Here is a 15,617-nt window from a genome sequence, read left to right on the forward strand (position 1 = left end):
CTTAAACAAATGAGTCTTGCTGTAAATTTCTCATAAGTAAATTTCTCACTGTTCAACATCTTCATGAAGAACATCATGCGTAACCCCCATTCCCCAACCCCCATGACTACCAAACTTCCATTTCGATCCGTAGAAGAAGAAGAGAATTTACATCGACGGCATTTTCACACATCACAGACTTCTGCTTCAGACGCATAAAATAAACAAAGAAAAACATGAGTCATGTCTTGAAAGCTTCCGAAGCAGCCACAGACAGATCTCACCGCTTCAAAATGAGCCAGTCCCACATTCGATTTCAAAAATGCTTTGTAATTCGTCCATCACTACAACCTTGGTAAAACCCTGCATTACGCTTGCTGCAGCGAGGAAGAATAAAAAATGTAGAGGGTGGGGGATGCTTCAGGTGTTCAAGCGCCGTGACTTCGCACTTTTCACTTTCCTCTTTTCTTGGGTGGAGCTCATTTCAGCAGGAGTTTGGATTTTTTTTTTTTTAACCAAGGTTTTCAGTTTTTCCGGATATTGATGCAGGTGGGAAATTGTAGAATTTATATTCTCATTTGATTTTCGTCTTGATACTCAAATATTTCTTTGTTCCTATATATGGAAAAGGTCAGAAGTGAGCCAATAAAATAGTTCAAGCGCAGAAACACACAGGCAAAGGCAATGAATGTTCTTTTACGCCTTCCTTTTCTCTCTCTTTATGTGTGTATGAGAAAGAGAATAGTTATCTCATTTCTAATTTATCCTGCCTCCTTGAAATGGGCCGAAGTCCTTGTCCATAAATCCAATGTTTAAAATCTCACTTCGTCTGGCATTCACTGTATACAACGAATCGCTCTGGGAATTTTTTTCAGTGTGTGTTGGTTTTAATAAGACGACCCATTTAAATCATTTGTAAATTATTTTATTATATACAGCAAAGCATAGTATGCCTAATTTGCTATGTGCTGCTTACACAATTAAAATAATCACACTCAGAAGTAGCACCTCAGTTATCATTGTAGCCAGAAGTGCGGTCGTCGATGACGTGTTCTGTGTATTTTCATTTAACTACCTTTATCGTCGGAGCCTTTCTCTGTCTAGAGATGACTCTCAGTCTGGGCCTAACCGAGATGAATCGTGGTGTCGACCTTCGTCTCATATATCTAAACATAGCAACCTGTCCCACTTCTTAATATTTTGTAGACGAGGTAAATGTGTTTATTAACAGCTTTACTTTGCATGACAGACTTGTTACCTCTGTGTCACTAGGGTACGAGCGAAACTGTGCCACGTGAGAGTTTTCTTTTCTAGGAGGATTTTTTTTTCTTCTTAACATATGCACGTTGAAAGCAAGGCTGTTCAGTGCAGATCCTCCCCATCGACATCATAACTTTATTTTTAGGCATACTTCAAAATGCTAATAACAAATGCCTCAACTTGTTTGTATTTCTATGTTAATTTAATTCTTATCTATTCTCGCTCTCTCGCAATCTCTTTGTGTATATATGTGTATGTGTGTGCGTGTAGTTTGTGTAGAGCAGGGTGGAGTCAGCTGAAGATGCGCAGACGCAGGTGGTGCTGGGAGGGAGAAGGAGGGAGTATAACGAAACTAAACTATAAATGACAATTTTTGCCGAGAGCGAGCGTCGTACGGTAGATGACAAACTCCTTCCTGCAGCGTTCACCTGTCCAGGTAAAGGAGGGAAGCGAGGCTGAAGCCAAGCGGTCACGCATCCCAGCGCAGTTCGTCATCCTCCCACAGGAAATCGGCTTCCATCAGGAAACACAGTTCGCGAACAGCTGTTGGAAACTCGTTTATCATATTCTTGAGCACGGAAGTCATCTAAGTTTTCATGACACGAACAACCATGTGAGAAAACTCAAGATGTCGGAAGTTATCTCCCTCTGAGGGTGAAATGTCCTCTCTTTACTCACCTGATGACAACATGGCTTGCAAGTGAGTTGAGCTATTGATCACAAGTTGTTTATGGTGCACAACTGTACATCAGCCTTCCTTTTTCCAATCAGTTTGTTTTAATTACTAATAGCAAGAAAAAAAAAAGAAAAAGTAAAAAGTAAACAGGGGTTTCGTTTATAATGTCAACAAACTGAAAACATATTTACCTAGCATTGACAGGCTTCAAATTCTCAAACTTGTTTACATCGACTGCTTTGACAATAAACCTGCATTGTGCGATTAAAATGCACTCTCGGCAGTAGCGACGCTCGACTGCATTAAAACTTTAACGTTGCCATAAACACCAGGCCGTTGCACTAGCATTCGAATCTCACCGTTCGTCCCGCGCCTGTATACACTTTTATGTGTTTATCAATATGCGACAGACTACACATGACATCGCTCAGTTATTAAAGGTCTGCTAAAGAGAGAACTTGACTGAACTAGACTGAGCTCAGTATGACATAGGTAAGTTCACGTTGTCAGGGATACAGTCAATGATAGAGATGGGATCGTTTGTTGAGGTGACATACCCGTGGACGTTCGTGGCGCCAAGGATCTGGATGGGACGTGTGTGGTCTTGTATTTTGAGAACGACCGTGTTGTCCTCTCCGGCAACCAGTGAAAAAAAAGAGAGAAGAGTGTCCAACGGAAACAGTTACTTACTCTATGATGTTTGGGACCAAGAAAGCCGAGTGGCCAGAGCACTGGTGTCCGAAAGTAGAGGCGCGTAGGTTCGATTCCCGTGTTGCGCAGCGAACTTTTCCCGCAGTCGACCCAGCTGTCGGGAATCCCCAAACGGCAAGAAAAAGTTAGGTGACGACCCTTACTTTATCCATTCAACAGATGGATCGAGTGGGGAAAGTATACTGGGTAAGTATGGTGGTGTCTTATCAACTAGTCTGCCTGTTTCCGACCTTGGAAATTGGTGCTCTGACCTCCCGCCTATCCGTCACCCTCCTCCTCGCCTCCTCCCGAGTCACTATGTAAAAGTTTGTTATATTTTTGTCTCAGTCGTAAAACCCTTTGACTATTATCTGTAAACTTACAGAAGGTTACTCAGAGGATACAAGAACTGGCCTCTGGGAGGAGAGTACTTTGTGCGAGAGTTCATTTAACGTTTCATTGTTTTCAGCGTTTAAAGACTCCAGTGTCCAGTTAGTTTCCACCTCTGTCTGTCATACAGATGGTCAGATCCATTCTCCCGCCATCACACAACTGTTCGGCTCTCTTTACCCTCCGTCAAACAGTTGGTCAGCCTCAATCCCCCGCAATCCAACGCACAGTTGGTTTGAAGAACATAGTGCACGAGGACAACCAGGTGTGTATGAATAACGTCCGCTTGCACACAACGTTATTGCCCGTTATTTACTGCCAAGGGGCAACAGCGGAAAGTGTTTGCGTCACAACCTCTCTTCAAAAAGCATTTCAACAAAAGAGAATACGCATTTTCATCGTTTCGACACCGAATAATGTCATTTTACAACAACCGCTCCATATGTCACTTAGTTCACCTTGCGTTCGACAGCCTGGTAGCGAGTCGCCGGGGAATGTCTGGGCAATTAACTGGTAATTACATCTGCTTGTCCTGGATGGATGGATGACTGGTTGGCTGGTGAACGGATGCGAAATGGGGTTACAAGCACTGATCATAAAGTCTGGATGTGCAAGTATCGAGCATCGGTGTCTGTCTTCATACAGGAGCTCACCGCCATGCCTTGGTCCATTGAGAGGGTCCAATAATACATTCCACTTCCGATGAAGGCCTTCAAGCTATTTGAATAAGAAAGTGGATACGTGGTACATTAAAGAAGCCGTATGTTCAGTTGGACCAATTTTATGTATTATAGGCTCTTGCTAGGTAACTGATTTTCACTTCAGCGAAAGCCGAGAGAAAACAAGATTCCTCTCTCCCTGATTTACTGACTCTAGGTAGTGGGTAGCTGAGAGTTTAGAGCTGGAAACGTAACCTTGTGTTAAATCTTAAATTGTTCTCGAGTAGAACAAACCCAAGCTACATCTTTTTAAAAACCTAACGAAATAAAGAAATTTAAGGCCAACAGTAGCAACACTGCAGACAAAGCGCTAAGGAAGCATCAAGCTCCGGAACCACGAACCCTCTTGACTGATGCATTGCAGATTCAAGTCACGTGGTCCAACAAATCCCAGTCCTCACTCAAGAGACGAACCACGTCTTCTTGTGCGTGTGCTTTGGGTGCCCTGTGCACCGCTGGTCGAATTCCAGTTCTAAAATCGCATACTTTCTTTCAACTTAAATTGCTTTCTATAACATTATGTTGAAAATAAAATGTGTATTTCACTCTCAAATTAGATGTGTATTTGGATAGTCGGCACTGCGCTTCCACAGGGGTGTATATGGCAAGCACCAAATTTTCCACCAGTGATGAGGGAGTCATTCACTATGGACATCCATAGAACTAAGGCCTGATTTTATTCGTCTCAGTGCAGCTGAGTGAACGAGAAGTAGAACTATTTACAGAGGGTTTTTTTTTCTATTTGTATAACTTCCACTGACAATCTTTTGAAGCATAAAACTTTAGAAGTATCATTAAGTCCAACTGCATTGTCAAACAAGATTAGACTTACCTCAACATGTTGACCAAAGTTTCCGATGTCTTAAAACTATGGCTTGTTGGTTTCCTGTGGCCACGCAGAACTTTGTCGAGCTGGATGAAACGTTAGACAACATTTGAGAGCTGCAGGTTTCAAGGTGTTTTGAAAAAGAAATTCTTTTCATATAAACTATTCCCATGACAATCAGCTTGTCCTGAATATTTCCCAATCATCAGGATGTTGGTAGTACTCCGTGTTAATGTTTGAAGAAAACGTCTACTCTTGCTGAGTTATCTCTAGCCAGGCTAGTGGCTCCGACACAGTAGCTTCCAGAAACGAATGGCAACAGCTGTCAAAGAAACAATATGGACAAACTTTTGATTAACTTTTGTAATGATAGTTATTTAACAACTTTGCCAAGCTTGTCCATTTATCACCACCAGAGTGCTTTTTTTGGACGGGAGTTCTTTATACCATAAAATTATCGACAGCATGAACTTTTTATTGATAGTAATCAATGGAATACTCTTTATTCAGCTATTTGCTATTTTGCGTGCGTGTGAGTGTGAGAGAGAGAAGGGGGAAACATTTTCGAAATATATGGTTGATTTTAAGAAAATATTATGGTATAACATATGGTATTACGTATCATCAAAGGATTTATGTTCTCAGGCAGAGAATGGTACAGGGTGAGCACGCTGGGCAATTTGATTGGAGCAGACTCGAGAGGGTGTGGTGAGAGTAGACAAGTGTCAACAGACCTCACAGCGAAGTCGTGTGACCTACCAGCGAGCGAGTTGGCGTCAGGCAGGAGATGAAGGCTCAGAAGAGTAGGGGTGGGAAGAGGCTGGAGATCGAAGCAGTCATTGGACAAAATATTTCGCATCTTCCCCTTTCCCCACCCCAACCCACAGGAGGAGACAACTACTTAAAGCCTGCGTGTGCCGCTGTTTGTCAGACTTCTTGTCGGCACGCACCACTCTCTTCTGCACGTGACTCAAGGCTTGATTTTCACGCGGACGCAGCCCTTGGAACTGACCGCAGCACAACGTCCCGCGGACAACTCTGTCAGGGAGTGACATCAAGGATTAACTCCCCTTGTCTGACGTTCTAGTTTTTATTGTGTGCGCTGATCGCCGTTCTGGATTCGCAATATCGTCGTCATTTGCCTCAGACTAACATCACACAAGAGGTTTCTTCCGTTTTGGGAATTTCGGCTCCGTCACAACGATGAAGGTAATTAAACATTTTAAAATGAAAGCTTTCTGTAAGATTTCTCTCATTAGCTGTCTTCCTGTTTTCACACGCTCTTGTTAAATGAAAGTTTTTGAGGTTTCTATTTCCCATCCATCCATCAACCACATCTACCTTTGACTTCTCTAAGGACATACTGATCTCTTTTAATCTGGTTATAAGTGAAATTTCTTATCACAATATCTTTTGCTCATCTTTATACACTAGTCGCCTGGAAACACCATCCTCAGGTAAACGACTCTTCCTGAAAACCGTCCATTTTATATAGAATTCGTTCTACCTATAACAAGTTTAATACATAATAGCGATTTTCATCAGTCCGCTTATCGTAGATTCCTCCAACACAACGATCCCACCCCCCGCCAACCCACAAGCAGATCCTGTTTTTGAATACGTCACGCAATCAACCTTAGCGGGTTGAACGGGAACCACACCTTCCACAAAGCTAAATTTTAAGAAACGACAATCTACTGAATCGTTAGCCTCACTTTCGAAACGGGTCTCACTTGAATAGGCAATAAATGTGATACCTGTATACCTGCTGATATTCACCACAGGGGGGTAACATCAAGCCCAGTACACAAACAAAAATAGATAATCAGTGTAACAATCTAATAACGATCGTCTGATGTGTCTTCACGGGTGTTTGTGGCAGCAGCTGTGCACAGGATAAGAAAGAACACGTAACAGTGTCTTTTGGGGAGGGGGAATTAGGGGGAGAGAAGCAGCAAAACAGTGAAAGACCGTTTAACTTTAAATAATTTAAATCTTCCTTCCTTGTCTTGACTAATAATTAATTGTTTCCACATTGTCCTATCATTAACTTTCTCTTCAGTCTCATCAGCAAGTTTCAGATGAATCGGTTCTGCAAGATGACTACGTTCTATAAGTCACGTAGTTACGGCGGCAGCGCCGTCACGGCTGACTGAACTCAACAACGGTTCTTTTCCCGTTCATGATCCGGACATGTTAATAAAGTTAGTTCAACTATCAAAACAGCAAGTTCTTAGCTAGTAAACGCAGAAATAAAACAGCATACAGCTTGTAGAGATAGGTTTGGGTGGTGTACGTAGTCTCACCATATTTGTTTCTTTGACAGCTGTTGCCATTCGGAAATCGAAAAGACGCTGCAAAACACAGAATTTTCGCTGTTTTTGCTTTTTTTAAAATAACACAGTAAACAAGAAGAAAAGTATACTTTATACAGGGCTGCATCTAAAAGGGTAAAAGATTGTCAGATGTTAGTCGCAGGTTGTCGCATGTTAGCTACACCATGAAGAAAACGTACACAACCCTGAAAACCAACTCTCGTGAGAACGAACTGTTGCTGTTGGCAGTTAGAAGTATTCGTGTGTCGAGCACAAAAACACGTTTTCCTTGTTCATTCACAAAGAGCTGTCGTGTGTTGAAGACGGGATAGTCGTAGCCTTCCAGTCCCAGTCATCTGTACTATCATGTGACGGCCACACGTGTTGAGAACAGCTAAAGTACAGTAACCCACAATGTCTTCCCGGGTTTGTTACCACCACACGCGCAGAAATGTCTTCACGCAGTTTTTGAAAGGTCTCTTTGTGCATATGTTACAGCAAATGTTAATTAGTCGACATTAGTCCCAACAGTTAATTAGAAATCGTGGTCTAAACAGAAGCTCTTCTGGAGTGATGTCGAGAAACCAAAATTCGTCTGCTCCAAGTTTCAGTCTCCCCGCCCCCGCATATCGCTCTACTTTCTCAACTCACATCCGCTAACTTCTTTACCTACATCAAAGTATCAAAGAGGTAATCACTTTGAAAAAGCTAGATCGAAGCAGACCAAGTACAACCCCTGGCACCCTATATAGCCACCCATGTATGTGCTAAATCTTTACTTTTTAAACTTATAAATTTTTTTAAGTTCTTATTTTTTTTTAATCTTTGTTCCAACTCTTCTAATGGCGTCTGTGTTATAAGCGAACTAGCTCACTTCTTCCATACTTTCACGACTGCCTGCACACTCAAATTACTTTACATCTCAGGATCGTCGTTTTTATGATGACTGTGGGTTATTCCTCCCCTGTAACTGAAGTGTCGAAACTATAATGGGGTGTTGATGAGTTGAGTAAATGAATCGCCATGTAGACCTGTGATTAGAAAATGCAGTTCTCTATCCAGATGTTGATGACAATGTTGTTTGTTTGTGAATGTGTACAGGGGACAGCACTGTGTGGACTGATCAGCGCTCTTCTGGTGGCCGTGCTGTGCATCACGGAGGAGGACCGGAGGTACTGCACCAAGCACCTGCGTCAGAGCGAGACGCTGGAGAAGGACTGCGAGACGGGGGCCTCCATCGCCCTCGACCCGTCAGGCACTCGCTCCTTCGCCGGTGTATCCGTTCTTGTGCTGCCTCGGGTACTTCGATCCTTTCATCAGGCTGACCAGAACTGACCGCAACTATACCCTTATTGTGGGCATGACCTTGCTGAACTACACCTACTACATCCCCTACACTTCGTCCATCGACGGGCCAACAGAAGTGGTCAACCTGGCCAAGTACTTAGGCACGTGCTACGATAAGGCCATTGCGAGCCAGCCGTGGCTGAAGTTTACGTACAATGACTACATCAGATGGAAGTCAACCACTCAGTGTCAAGCATCTAGACGTCGACGCTGACAACCAGTATTTTGAAGATAATCAGTGCTGTTGAGATTGTTTTGTGGGTACAGTCGCAGAGGAACTTGCATAAGATGGGACACGTTGTGCCCAGTAGATGTAGCACACGACCCTCTCTGTCACACATACACAAATATCCACATATTGGGTCCTTGACACGTGATCCACTAACTTTCACTGCCACTCTAAGCTAACGAACTCTTTGCCTTTATTTGTACCTATTAAAACTCGCCTTATTGTTGCTGTAGTAGTAGATGGTGGTGTCGATCAACACTGGAAGTGACCTTAGGAGAGTGATGTAGGCACGTTTCTTGGTCCTTCACACACGCGCACCATCAACAGGCAAGTACACTCCTGACGTCACGACCCCGGACAGGTGTCCTGACAAACACGACGAATAACGGGCCCACATACAAACTTACCTGAGTCCATCTCAGCCTTGCGACCTCAGCAGCTGCTTCCCTATGTATGAACAGTTGATGGCGACAGGTTTCACATCCCAGCTGCCCGAGGTGGTGTCGTGAGCCTCTGGCGACAGGCGCTTCTGATGATGCATGGCGACTGGCATGCACCCACTGACTACAGCAACGTGCATGCCGCCAACAAACAGCGATGTAACCCACGGCTATCTGTACTCAAGTAAATGTTTGTCAAGTACATTACCAACAGCCCTTGATGATGATTAAAGGTTGTGGTATACTTCCATCCAAAGATGTCTTCGCTAAAAAAATTAATGCAGTGAATAAGAATGGTTTAGCTAATCTCTTCACCGACAAAATTTATTGTTCGATTAAAACAACTACATCATCGGGAACAACATTTATCCTCGTGGATAAAAAAAAAAGATGATAGCGCAGGGTTTTCACTGCTACGAATGAAATTTCGACCAAAGAATTGTAGACTTGCATATTGAATACGTATAAAGAAATGTGAAACTAAGGACAGAGGTGAGAGCCATGTGGCTGTTGTTGGTGTCGTTAAGTAGTTATCCACTAAGCTAAATAAAACTAGGCTTACTTGACAGACAACCAAAATTCTGACAAGGGAAAAATGATGGTAAATTTCTGCTTCCAATCTGAGAACGAAGGTGTGGAGAAACTTCCCATCTGAGAAGTTGTCTTGCGCCAAAGCGCACGATAATCAAATAGAAGCGAACTGCTGTTATTTGTAAAAATATGACTAACTTTTTATACTCTTTTTCCTTAGAATTTCACTGCAGCTATAACTCATTTGATATTTGAAATAATCGCTTTCACATATAATGACTTTTGTATGTATTCGTGTCTTGGCATGTACAACGGCGAGACTCCTATTTTGCATCTTACCAACAATTTTGTTCTCTACCTGGCCTTAACCCACAAGCCTATAAGGCTTATTTTTATTATTTCTAAAGGGTAAATAAGTAGTCAACTTTGTTGATTTTTAAGATGTATTCGTTTTATTTCGAATTTCAAAGCTTTACTGTTTTAATGTTTTATTTAATGTTTATATATACATAACTTTTTGATACGGTTTCTTGCTGTAATTACAAGCCACCAAAACCACCCACTTAAATCGCTGGTAAATTATTTTTCCTGTTTCTATTCTTATTATCGTCATCCTGTGTCCATCAATCAACCGGTACTGTAAGACGACAGAAGGTTTTATAATTGTGTCCTATGTTGACCTATGATAAGTTTTAACTCTCGCTGTTCTTGCCCTTACTGTTGATTGCTTGGTATTTCATGTTTCAAATGTTAATCCAGAGTGACATTTTATTAAACATTGTTTCAACGTATTTTTAGTTTGTTTTAGGTATAAATGAATGTGTGTGTGTGTGTGTGCTGCTGCTGCTGCTCCATTCTATAAGAATAACAAGAGAAAAATATCAGAACGACTAAATGTACATTTTTACACTTACATCGCGATAGATGCATGACTTATGACCTTTAGTAAATCTGAAATATCTCGTAAATGTAAGTGAAGGTGCACCAGCACGATGCCAAGGATGGAGATGAAGAAGTATCCAGACAGTGGTGCAGGCAGAGCCGTCAGAAAAGTTTAGTAGTTTCTGGCGAGAATGTCCAGACTCTTTAATGCCAGAACCATCAGTGTTAGTCAAGTTTCTTTGACACCAGGATCATCGGAACTACATGTTGCAGAACTGAACAGCACTGGAAATATAAAAGATTGTGTTCTTTAAAAGCCACAGTTTTTATTTTATTGATTCGTTGTTATTTGGGAAAACACACACACACAAACACACACAAAGAAATGTCTCTGTGGGTTGACGTAGTTGCCGCTGAATTGCGCGCAGTAGGTGCCTCCTATGGGGGATGGGCGACCTAGACATGCTTCACAGCCCCGAGTCCCTGGCCAGTGGTCCTTCCACGTATCCAACGAAGCTTGAACTCCTGTAGTCACGGATGTATGTCTCTGTCCGTGTCTGTAGTAGCCTTCGTCTTTTGCTGCCCGACATAAACAGCTGCACTTATTTATCGTTAAAATCGATTAACGGATCAATAGATATCTTTACTTACAAAAACACCTAAAAAAGTTAATAAAAAATTTTCAAAACCCAAATGCACAAAGACAAAATAATTTTTCTGGGAAAGTGAGCTTCACTCACCACTCGTAGCTCGTCTTGGCAGCTGCTCTGTCTCGGAGAGAAGTAAAGAGCTGTCCGGCAGGAACTCCCTGTACTGTAGTGGTTATAACACTCGCTTGTCACCACTGCAGTGAGCACCTCAGGGGTCAGATCTCGTCTAGGGACACTCTCTGTGTGTAACATCTGTTCGCAAGGCTGGGCGTAGGTTTTCTCCGGGTACTCTGGTTTCCTCTTCCCTCCCTCTCCCTCCATGGAACGAAATCGCTGCAAGGTGGAAGCACTTTCCTACTTTCAGGCCTGACGAGAGGGGGGGACAGGGGGGTCTGTTGTACCCGGGCCCGCGGCTGTCAAGGGGGCCCGGCCTTGGTCAGTGGATTTTTTTTTCTTCTTCTCCTTTTCTTTTTCTTTAAAGAAAGGTCTAAGGACAGAACACCCAAGCATTACAAGGGGCCCGGAGAGGTCGTCTGTCCCGGGGCCCGGGCTGGCTCTCGGCGGCTCTGCCTACTTTAAAAAAAACGGCTGTCCGGCGTCGGATATTTCTACAAACCCCATTGCCCCTTACAGAATCTGCTAAACATTTTTGAAAACGTTAAATACCCAAGTTTTCAGTCTTTCGTTCAGCACGTGCGGCTTGGCAGGACACTCTGACTCCCATCTTACCTGGTACTCACTTTGTAGCCGCCCGCCTACCAAAGTAACTTTTTTAGTCACCTCTACTACATCAATTGAAGGTTATCTATGATATCGAATTCTCGAAATTTCAGTCAGCCTGTAGTTCCGTCCCAAAATGCGTACCTGACCTCTTTTTTTAATGTCGCTGGGAGTGAGGTGTTAGAGACTACTCGAGGTAATTTTTTTATGAAGATGAGTGCCCATCTTCTCTCCCTTCCGCTGCTTTATCCCACACATCTACGGAGGGATGTGCTAATTTCCGACAGCTGGGTCGACAGGGAGAAAAAAAAAAAAAAAAGATCGCTGCGCCACATGGGGTATCGAACCGGTCCGAGAGTGGATTCAGGAAGTCAGTGCTCCAACCACTCGACTTTCCGCTTTCCACGTGTAAGTACGTGTGTCTGTGTGCGTGATACGTTTGCTCGAACGCTTGTCTGTACACGCCCTTCTGTGTACCCGTGAAAACAAGACTCGTCGGTCCAGGATGCTACTTGAGTCTCGCAATTGTGAGAGAAGTCAACAAAAGACTAGCTCACCTCACCTGATGTCACTCGGTGCACTTTCCACGGTCTGGGATTGCTTACAGGGGTTGACAGGTGTGGCTAAACTGCGTCATTCTCTCAAATGGTGTTGATACTTAGCCTTCGGAGAAAAACCACGAGCCTACTTTTTACTTTGTGCGCCGTAAGCTCGACTTTAGTACCGACGTGGATTTCCGGTTCCGAAAGGGAGGACAACACTGGAATGTCCTGGCCCCGTAAGCAGGGAGCACCGATAGCGCCGCTAAAGGTACGATATCCCTTTCGTCACGATAGCGCGGGAAAATTCGCAAGCAGGGACCGCCGATAGCCAGCTATCGTAGCTCTATGGCTAATGGAGCCTCACCCCTCCGTTAGCTCGCTATCGTACCGAAAGCACAAGATGGCGGACTGGAGGTTCGGGGACCGTATTCGACGCTGTTTGCGCCGCGAACGTGTTTTTTCGGGACAGGAATCCTCGCCCGTGGACCGGTACAACGACCAAGAACTTTACCAGAAATGTAAATTTAAAAGACACGATGGTTTAGAACTGACAAATGACATTGCAGCAGCAATCGAATCCTCGAATCGACGTGCGTCGCTTTCTCCACTGTTACAGGTACAGAATAAATCAGTTACTATATGCTGCTGATAAAACTTGTTCAGCTTGTTGTCTATTTGATTTTAGTCATGATTAGTTGCTTTTTAAATGATATTTTAAATTTGAAAAAGGCAAAATTAACATCCTAGCTTAGGTATTGTGCAGACTAACATGACTGTAATGTGACAGTCAAACCTTCTAGTTTTTGACATAGGATTTGCATTGTGTGAGAGAGTTTGTGATGTGTTGAGGCTTTGTACTGTAACCCAAAAATTTTTAGTTTGCACTGCTAAATACCTGTTGCAGGGTGTGTGTGTGTGTTGAGACTTTTGTACTGTCACCCACATTTTTTCATTTTGCTTTGCATCTCACTTCAGAATTATGTGTTGCAGGTGTGTGAGTTTGTGTGTGTTGAGGCTTTGTACTGTACACAAATTTTTTATTTTGCATTGCATCTCACTGCTAAATACCTGTTGCAGGTGTGGTGTGTGTTGATGCTTTGTAATGTAACCCACTTTTTTTTTTTGCATTGCATCTCACTTCTGAATACTGTTACAGGTGGAGTGTGTGTGTGTGTGTTGAGACTATGTACTGTAAACCCACATTTTTTTTAATTTCGCATTGCATCTCACTTCAGAATATTGTGTTGCAGGTGTATGAGTTTGTGTGTGTTGATGCTTTGTACTGTAACCCCACATTTTTTAGTTTGCATTGCATCTCACTTTTTTTGAGTAGCTGTTGCAGGGGGGAGGGGGGTGTGACTTTGTACTGTCACCCACATTTTTTAACTGTATACAGATCCACTCTAATATACAAAAATGCATACACTGGCAGTATGCTAGTTTTAATTATCATTTTCTCTTTGTCTAGCTTGCTTATTTAGCGTTTAGCAGCCAGACTTCTAGTTTGAGATTTTAATTTCTAGTTTCCATTTGGCTTATAATAGACTGCTTTTTGGTCTTTGAAATGTTATATCATGAGCTGTTGCTCTGTATCTCCTTTGCTGGCTGTCTTTCTTTTTTTCATTCTAAGGGTTTTCCAGTTGTCCAGGTGGTGTTGACGGATAGAAGTTTGTCGATTTGAAGGGACTTGAATATTCTGTGGCAGAGCAAAGAAAAATATGTAGTAAATGATGGTTGCAAGAGTGGCAATTAGAGTTTTCTGCATATACATCAATAGCATTCTAAAGAAAAGTGATGTTATCCACAAAACTGATTTAGTGTAAAGTGTCAGAAAATTATCAAATCCTGCAAAAATGGACAGAAAATATCATTTAAATGTGGGATATATATATTTGTGTGTGGATGCAATTATTCACTTTTCATTTTGCTTTGTTTTAAAAATGTGTGATTGTAACTCGTTTGAGAGTAAAATAAATTTCACTATGTAAATTTAAGACATTGTGTATTGTTGAGATGGCAACATGTTGCACACAAACTTCAGAACACAGCATTCTGCGCGCAAAGTTCACAATAGAGCCACCGTAAAACATTGAAATTATTCAGCCTGCTTACCTCCTGTGAATCTGGACCATTTCACTGCAATAAAAAAAAACATGTTTTAAAAATTGTACTTCATTTAATGAACAAGCATATAGCTGATGTATAAACAATAAAAGAAAAGTAAATAATGGTTGCATTTGAGGCAAGATTTAAACCAACCCATTTCAACCTGTGGTGCTGTGGTCCCCAGTTACCAAGAATGTAAAGCGTGTAATATTAACAATTATAAGCGTGATTTAAACATCCAACGCATACAATATGTTTCACTGCTCCCCTCCCTACATCCAGCTGATTTGCAAAACATAATCACATTTTCTATTATAATTTCATAAAAAATATAAATAAAAATAAGTAATTATTCTGTCATTTACTGTTTTATATACTTTTTTAGCCAGTTAATGTGTCACTTACCTCCAATACCACTGATCAGGGTAGGTGTTATTGCCAAAGATCGCAGCAACAGCCTCTTCATATTAAGGTGGTGGCATTCCCTTGTCTCCAACTGTTTTATTTGCCTCGTTTTTTTTTTTTGTTTTTTTTTTGAAGCCTTGTCTATTTTTGTAGATCCATTTATCTTTTATTTCTGGTACAGAACAGCCACCCTGCTTGCCAACACCTTGGCCGCAATTTTTTTTTCCAAATTTTTTTTTTTGTTTTGTTTGTTTGTTTGGTGGGTTTTTTTTTTTTTTTTTTTGGGTATCGTTCTTTTGTTGGAGAAGCAGCTGTAAAGAATTTTGTTTTCCATGGATATCTCCTCTAACAAAATTTAATTTCCATGTCGCATATGTTTTGTTTCCCGTTTTTTCTGCAAAAGGACATCGTCAGGGAGAAAAAGTAAACGCTACTTTTAAAACAAATACATGCGCAGTAGCGCATGAAATTCGGGCCTACCCGGAAGCTATTTATAGAACTGCCTTCCCGCGCCGAAAGCTAGTGGAGCTCTATCGGCGTGTCCCTGCTTACCACGTTAGTGGGGAGACTATCGCTGCTATAGCTTTCGGACCGAAAGGCTCTATCGCGACGATTGGCTAACGGTGTTTCTTGCATACGGGGCCTGTACGTGTCGTAACGTGCGTCAGGGACCCTCTGTACGTCAGCGATGTGCATCAGCGGCAGCGGCCGACATTTCTCTCCACCCTCCATCTCTCAATGTGTGGGTGGGTGGTGGCGGAGGTAGAGGTTGTTGAAAGCTACCAACTGTAAAGGCGGATGCACGTCGGACGGTTCCTTCTCAGATTATCTCGTTATTCTTAACATCATCACGTTAAACACCAATCATGGGTTCATTAATGAAACCTACATATCAATGAATGTTCACCAG

The 15,617-nt window shown here is 42.3% G+C and overlaps 1 long non-coding RNA gene across 2 annotated transcripts; it reads left to right on the plus strand.

Moving 5' to 3' along the window:
* The first annotated feature begins 1,567 nt into the window (after positions 1–1,567).
* On the plus strand, positions 1,568–10,195 carry LOC112571145. 2 transcript variants are annotated; one of them, XR_003100754.1, is made up of 3 exons: positions 1,568–1,939; positions 5,186–5,749; positions 7,957–10,195. It is a non-coding gene; the product is annotated as an uncharacterized LOC112571145 (long non-coding RNA). The 2 variants fall into 2 exon arrangements; XR_003100755.1 differs by lacking the exon at positions 1,568–1,939 and adding an exon at positions 2,574–3,260.
* Positions 10,196–15,617: the final 5,422 nt, after the last annotated feature.

This window comes from Pomacea canaliculata, linkage group LG8 (genome assembly GCF_003073045.1).
Source record: "Pomacea canaliculata isolate SZHN2017 linkage group LG8, ASM307304v1, whole genome shotgun sequence".
NCBI classification, from domain to species: domain Eukaryota; kingdom Metazoa; phylum Mollusca; class Gastropoda; order Architaenioglossa; family Ampullariidae; genus Pomacea; species Pomacea canaliculata.